The following is a 7,500-nucleotide window of genomic DNA, read 5'->3' on the forward strand; positions in this document are numbered from 1 at the left end:
GAATCCATCTTTTCTGCCACGCTTCGGTCAGACTATGCAATATGACCCCGAAGTCAGTTTCAATTTCTTCAATATATATCGTTACAAGACTCAATGAAGAAAATAATTAAAGATTTATCAGGTATTTTAATTCACGTTCGATGTTCCGACATCTATATTGAATAAAAAAAAAATTATATATATATATATATATATATATATAATGAATGGAGAAGTATTGAATTAAAAGCTCAAGACAGAGATGACTGGCGAAATCTAACCGAGGCCCTTTGCGTCAATAGGCGTAAGAGGAGATGATATATATATATATATATATATATCTTCAGAAGATGATGAAGACAACGTTGGATGGAACACTTTAGTGAGGTTATGAATAGGAGATACGAAGGGAAGAGGTTAGAGGAGACAGAATGGTAAAGAGGAAAGAAGAGGAAAGTATAAATAGGAGATGAAAGAGGATGAGGAAGAGGAAGAAGAGAAAAAAAAAAACATGACGCAATGGCAGAAGAAAGTGGTGGAGCGAAAGGAGACAATAGAAATGGGGGAAGATGAAAGTAGCGAAGTACTTAGATGGGAAAGAGCAGTAGCAGAATGAACTGGGTCATAGAATAGAAGAGGAGAGAGTTGCAAGGACCTGGAGTCAATGTGGGTAACAGTAGAATACCTGACCTACTGTACCTCCCCAAGGAGGCAGCAACTTCGAATAGTGACTTAGCAACAAGACAAAAAAAAAAGGTATGATAAACAAGTGAGAGGAATTTCGCTAGTGTACACACACACACACACACACACACACACCGCATCAAACAGGTGGGGAGATATTCTATAAGAACCTGAAGAGGGAAAAGGAAATATATATATATATATATATATATATATATTACAAATTGTGGAGAGATAATTGCCAGTAGAATACAAACACGAGAGAGAGAGAGAGAGAGAGAGAGAGAGAGAGAGAGAATGCCTCGCCTTCTAGTGAAATCTAGTATCTGCATTATTCTCTTAGCAGAGACTAATAATCTCTTTGTATATGAACCAGTTTTCACTTTCTCCTTCATAGAGATCAAATATTGATGATTCGTATTCAAAATTATTGATGCTCTTAATAATAACGGAAGTGATAACGCGATTAATTACAAGTTTATAATGAAAAAAAAGGAAAAATGAAAAAATGAAATAAAGGAAAAATGAAAAAAAGGATAAAAAAGGAAAAAAAGGAAAAATGAGAAAATGAAAAAAAGGAAAAATGAAAAAAAGGAAAAAAAAAGGAAAAATGAGAAAATGAAAAAAAGGAAAAATGAGAAAATGAGAAAAAGGAAAAATGAGAAAATGAAAAAAAGGAAAAAAAAAGGAAAAATGAGAAAATGAAAAAAAGGAAAAATGAGAAAATTAAAAAATAAGAAAATGAAAAGGAAAAAAAGGAAAAGGAAAAATGAGAAAATGAAAAAAAGGAAAAATGAGAAAATGAAAAAAGGAAAAAAAGAAAAAATGAGAAAAAGGAAAAATGAGAAAATGAAAAAATACAACCTTTTTATGGAATTTTTTTTTTCGGAATATTTAATCTCTCCTACCTGAGTGGTCTAGACGTCTAGATATTATCATTATTACCTCCGTCAACGAAGTTGGAAGGAGGTTATGTTTTACCCCCTTGTTTGTGTGTGTGTGTTTGTGAATAGCTCCCTAGCTACAATTTTAATAGTAATGAAACTTGCAGGATTTGAATGTTATGTAAAAAGCTGGGAATGAATAAATTTTGGAAGGTCAAAGTCAAACGTCAAGGTCACGGTCAAGCAAAGGGTCAGGAAATAAGCTGCTGTGGCGGAGGTCTGTGCTCTAAAGCACTGACTGCCCCTCTAGTTGTTGTTGTTGTTTATATTATTATTATTATTATTATTATTAGTAGTAGTAGTAGTAGCTAAGCTACAACCCTAATTGAAAAAGTAGAATGCTATAAGCCAAAGGGCTCCGACAGGGAAAAAATAGCCCGGTGAGGAAAGGAAATAAAAAATAAATAAACTACAAGAGAAGTCACGAACAATTAAAATCCCATATTTTAGGAACAGTAACAACATTAAAACCTACCTTTCAAAAAAAAAAAAAAAAAAAACAACAACTATAATAACAGGCTTATGTTAGCCTGTTCAACATAAAAAAAACATTCGCTAATGTTAATTACTAACCACTCTAACAACAATCATGTTCATGGCAAACACTTACCACAAGGAAAGCTAGAGAATGAAGGACCCCAGTCATCAACTCCACAACTCCCCCGCGTTTATCTGTAATTATTTCCAGAGAATCTTTAGAAAAGGTGGAAAAAATAGTTTTATAAATCATTTACAAATAAATATCACTAGAATACTATATATGTCAGATGATAGAAAAGTTTTGAAATGTACACCAATTGGAAATATACTAAATAGTTTTTTTAATTATATATATATATATATATATATGTGTGTGTGTGTGTGTGTGTGTAAAATGCCTTAGAATAAGCCATGACCGATAGTTTTTTTTATAATTATAGATATATGTAAAATAAGCCTTTCTAAAATAAAATGTGAAAAACTCAAAAATTGGCTTTATTATATGTATGTATGTATGTGTGTAAATGTATGTATGTATGTATTATATATATATATATATATACATATATATATATGTATATATATAATACATACAGTATATATATAATGCATATATATATATATGTATATATATATATATATATATATATACATATAATGGGTTAAAATAAACCTTTTCATAAACAAAATATGAAAATTTTAAAAGCCTTTCAAATACCCAACCAGGTCAAACGATTATATGACCTTGTCATCGTTACTTAAGTTCTAAAGGTCACCCATGAATGGACGAGGGAAGAGAAAGGTCAATGCACTAGACACTGACCATATTTGAAAGATACAATTTAATGTTGTTGCTGTTCTCAAAATATCTAATTTTAATTGTTCATTTATTTATTTATTCATTTCCTTTCCTCACTGGGCTATTTTCCCTATTGGAGCCCTTATAGCATCCGACTTTTCCAATTAGGGTTGTAGCTTGGCTTGTAATAATCATCATCTCCTCTTACGCCTATTGACGCAAAGGGCCTCGGTTAGATTCTCGTCTCTATCTTGAGCTTTTAATTCAATACTTTTCCATTCATCACCTCCTACTTCGCGTTTCATATTCCTCGGCCATGTAGGCCTGCGTCTTCTAACTCTACAAGTGCCTTGTTGAGCCCAATTGAACGTGATGATGATGATGATAATAATAATAATAATAATAATAATAATAAGAGAAATAATAATAATAATAATAATAATAATAATAATAATAATGATAATAATAATAATACTAATAATAATAATAACAGCACCCAAGCTGGGACCAGGGAGGGCCAGGCAATGGCTGCCGATAACTGGATAGTTATCACCATTCGTCATAAAATTGTTTATTCAATTTCAATCTTGTGACTCTTTTCTCGTAATTCACCAAAATACTGCTATTTGATTTTCATCATTATAGTTAATTGTTGACCAGTTTTCCATATAGATCAATTACCCCCAATTATTATCACCATCTGGTTAACATTCATCTGATTTCAACCATTTTCGTTAATTATCAGACTATTGTCATTTAACTTATCATTCCCTTTATTATTATTATTATTATTATTATTATTATTATTATTATTATTACTACCAATACTATTATTAATATTATAATAATTATTATTATTATTACTATTATTAACTAAGCTACAATCCTAGTTGGAAAAGCATGATACCTTAAGCCCTACAGCCCAAATGGGGAAAAATAGCCCAGCGAGGAAAGGAAATTAACTGTATATGAGAATTATTGAATAAAAAAAAAAGTATTCTACGATAAGTAACGTCAAATTAAAATTACCATATATAAACCAATAAGAAAATTAGCCCAGTGGCCAGTGGGGAAAGGAAATAAACTATATATGAGAATTAATAAAAAATATAAAAATTAAATATTCTACGATCAGTATCAACGTCAAATTAAATCTGTCATATATAACCTATGAATAGAAACTTAGAAGACATCCTGAAATTCTAAAGTTACTCTCTCGTAGTAACAATGACCTAAATGTCTTTACTTCTAGGAAATTTCCTCCCAGTCCTCTTCAATAAAATTTCTTCTACCGGGGTTCATTATAAATACAAGTCGTTTACTTGGAATACCAGGGCACCAGCCACCAGTTGAGATACTACCACTAGAGAGTTATGGGGTCTTTTGACTGGCCAGACAGTGCTACATTGGATCCTTCTCTCTAGTTACGGTTTATTTACCCTTTGCCTACATATTCACACACCGAATAGTCTGGCCTATTCTTTACATATTCTCCTCTGTCCTCATACACCTGACAACACTGAGGTTACCAAACAATTCTTCTTACTGCACTTTAATTGTTCAGTTGGCCACTTTCCTCTTTGTAAGGGTAGAAGAGACTCTTTTAGCTGTGGTAAGCAGCTCTTCTAGGAGAAGGACACTCCAAAATCAAACCATTGTTCTCTAATCTTCTGTAGTGCCTTAGCCTCTGTAACATGGTCTTCCACTGTCTTGGGTTAGAGTTCTCTTGCTTGAGGGTACACTCGGGCAAACTGTTCTATCTTATATCTTATTTCTCTTCCTCTAGTTTTGTTAAAGTTTTTATAGTTTATAAAGTGATATTTATTTCAATATTGTTGCTCTTCTTAAAATAATTATTTTCCTTGTTTCCTTTCCTCACTGAGCTATTTTCCCTGTTGGAGCCCCTGGGCGTATAGCATCCGGCTTTTCTAAATAGGGTTGTAGCTTAGCAAGTAATAATAATAATAATAATAATAATAATGATAATAATAACAGAGTTCATTATAAAGCCAAGTAGTTTACTTAAGAGTTTCTTCTAACGGGGTTAATATTAAACCTCGGAAAATGGCATTAATGTTTTCATTTTTAAAATGTTTGTTCCAATAGACAGGCGAGTCTAGGTTAGCAACAGGTGTTACGAAACCTCCAGGTGTCTTTTTCCCTTTCACAGGTAGAGAGAGAGAGAGAGAGAGAGAGAGAGAGAGAGAGAGAGACCCTTTCTAGCTTCATGCCAGTAATTTGGTGAAAAAGATTAAAAACATTCTTGTCATTCGGAAATAAAATGAGAGAGAGAGAGAGAGAGAGAGAGAGAGAGAGAGAGAGAGACCCTTTCTAGTTTCATGCCAGTTACTTGGTGAAAAAGATTGAAAACCTTTTTGTCATAAGAAAACAGAATGGAGAGAGAGAGAGAGAGAGAGAGAGAGAGAGAGAGACTTATTAGTTTCATGTCAGTTACTTGGTGAGAAAGATTGAAAACATTTTTATCATTCGAAAATTAGAATGAAAAAACTTGAGAGAGAGAGAGAGAGAGAGAGAGAGAGAGAGAGAGACTTATTTAGTTTCATGTCAGTTATTTGGTGAAAAAGATTGAAAACATTTTTGTCATTCGGAAATAAAATGAGAGAGAGAGAGAGAGAGAGAGAGAGAGAGAGAGAGAGTGAGTGAGTCATTGAACCATACAAGGCTGAACCCATACGCCGGCGAATACCGATATAACAAAAAAAAAAAAAAAGGAAAAAAAAAAAGACGCAATTTCAAGAGCATACTCGAAGCCATCTAAGATCCAGAAACAACTAGTTCTTAATGTTGTTTTGGCAAGACCCTTTGATACCGTTAACTGGACAAGGAGAGAGACTCAATATTTAAAGACCCAGTGGACAAACTGGACAGACAAGACCAGCTTTGTAGCTCAACGCATTCCTACGTAATAATTAATGTTATTCATGTTCTGAAGTTCAAGGTGAACGAAGAGATTACTAAGCGTGTTCATAACTAAAACTACAGGAGACTATCTTGTGTTGTTGTTGTTGTTATTATTATTATTATTATTATTATTATTTACTAAGCTACAACCCTAGTTGTTAAAGCAAAATGCTATAAGCCCAAGGGCTCCAACAGGGAAAATAGCCCAGTGAGGAAAGGAAATAAGGAAACAAAACTATAAGTAAAAATGCTTAAAGCCCAAGGGCTCCAACGGGGAAAATAGCCCAGTGAGGAAAGGAAATAAGGAAACAAAACTATATGTAAAAATGCTTTAAGCCCAAGGGCTGCAATAGGGAAAATAGCCCCGTGAGGAAAGGAAACAAGGAAACAAAACTGAGTAAAAATGCTTCAAGCCCAAGGGCTGCAACAGGGAAAATAGCCCAGTGAGGAAAGGAAATAAGGAAACAACACTATAAGTAAAAAATGCTTTAAGCCCAAGGGCTGCAACAGGGAAAATAGCCCGGTGAGGAAAGGAAACAAGGAAACAAAACTATACGTAGAAATGCTATAAGCCCAAGGGCTCCAACAGAGAAAATAGCCCAGTGAGGAAAGGAAATAAGGAAACAAAACAAGTAAAAATGCTTCAAGCACAAAGGGCTCCAACAGAGAAAATAGCCCAGTGAGGAAAGGAAATAAAGAAACAAAACTATAAGTTAAAATACTTTAAGCCCAAGGGCTGCAACAGGGAAAATAGCCCAGTGAGGAAAGGAAATAAGGAAATAAACAAACTACAAGAGAAGTAATTAACAATTAAAACTTTAAGAACAGTATCAACATTAAATATTTCATATATAAACTATTAATACTTTAAAAACAAGAGGAAGAGAAATAAGATAGAATAGTGTGCCCGAGTGTACCTTCAAGCAAGAGAACTCTACCACAAGACAGTGGAAGACAATGGTACAGAGGCTATGACATTGCCCAAGACTGGGGAACAATAGTTTGATTTTGGAGTGTCCTTCTAGAAGAGCTGCTTACAATAGCTAAAGTCTCTCTTCTAGGACCAGGGGGGTCATAAGCTCCATAGCTAGGACCAGGGTGGTCATAAGCTCCATAGCTAGGACCAGGGTGGTCATAAGCTCCATAGCTAGGACCAGGGGGGTCATAAGCTCCATAGCTAGGACCAGGGGGGTCATAAGCTCCAGTGCTAGGACTAGGGGGGTCATAAGCTCCATAACTAGGACCAGGGGGTCATAAGCTCCATAGCTAGGACCAGGGGGGTCATAAGCTCCATAGCTAGGGCCAGGGGGTCATAAGCTCCATAGCTAGGACCTGGGGGGTCATAAGCTCCATAGCTAGGACCACGGGGGTCTTAAGCTCTATAGCTAGGACCAGGGAGGTCATAAGCTCCATAGCTAGGACCAGGGGAGTCATAAGCTCCATAGCTAGGACCAGGGGGGTCATAAGCTCCATAGCTAGGACTAGGGGGGGTCATAAGCTCCATAGCTAGGACCAGGGGGGGTCATAAGCTCCATAGCTAGGATCAGGGGGGTCATAAGCTCCATAGCTAGGACCAGGGGGACATAAGCTCCATAGCTAGGACCAGGGGGGTCATAAGCTCCATAGCTAGGACCAGGGGTTATAAACTCTGGTGCTGAGGGTGGGTCATAAGGTTCATTGCTAGGACCAGGG

The 7,500-nt window shown here is 35.2% G+C and overlaps 1 protein-coding gene across 1 annotated transcript in view; it reads right to left on the reverse strand.

Moving 5' to 3' along the window:
- LOC137652517 (uncharacterized) overlaps nucleotides 1–2,287 on the reverse strand; it is a 19,294-nt gene extending 17,007 nt beyond the window's left edge. The window contains exon 1 of the mRNA XM_068385968.1: nucleotides 2,218–2,287. The gene's annotated coding sequence lies outside the window, so the exon portion shown is untranslated. The remainder of the gene's footprint in view (nucleotides 1–2,217) is intronic.
- Nucleotides 2,288–7,500: the final 5,213 nt, after the last annotated feature.

This window comes from Palaemon carinicauda, chromosome 13, assembly GCF_036898095.1.
Source record: "Palaemon carinicauda isolate YSFRI2023 chromosome 13, ASM3689809v2, whole genome shotgun sequence".
Classification (NCBI taxonomy): Eukaryota; Metazoa; Arthropoda; class Malacostraca; order Decapoda; family Palaemonidae; genus Palaemon; species Palaemon carinicauda.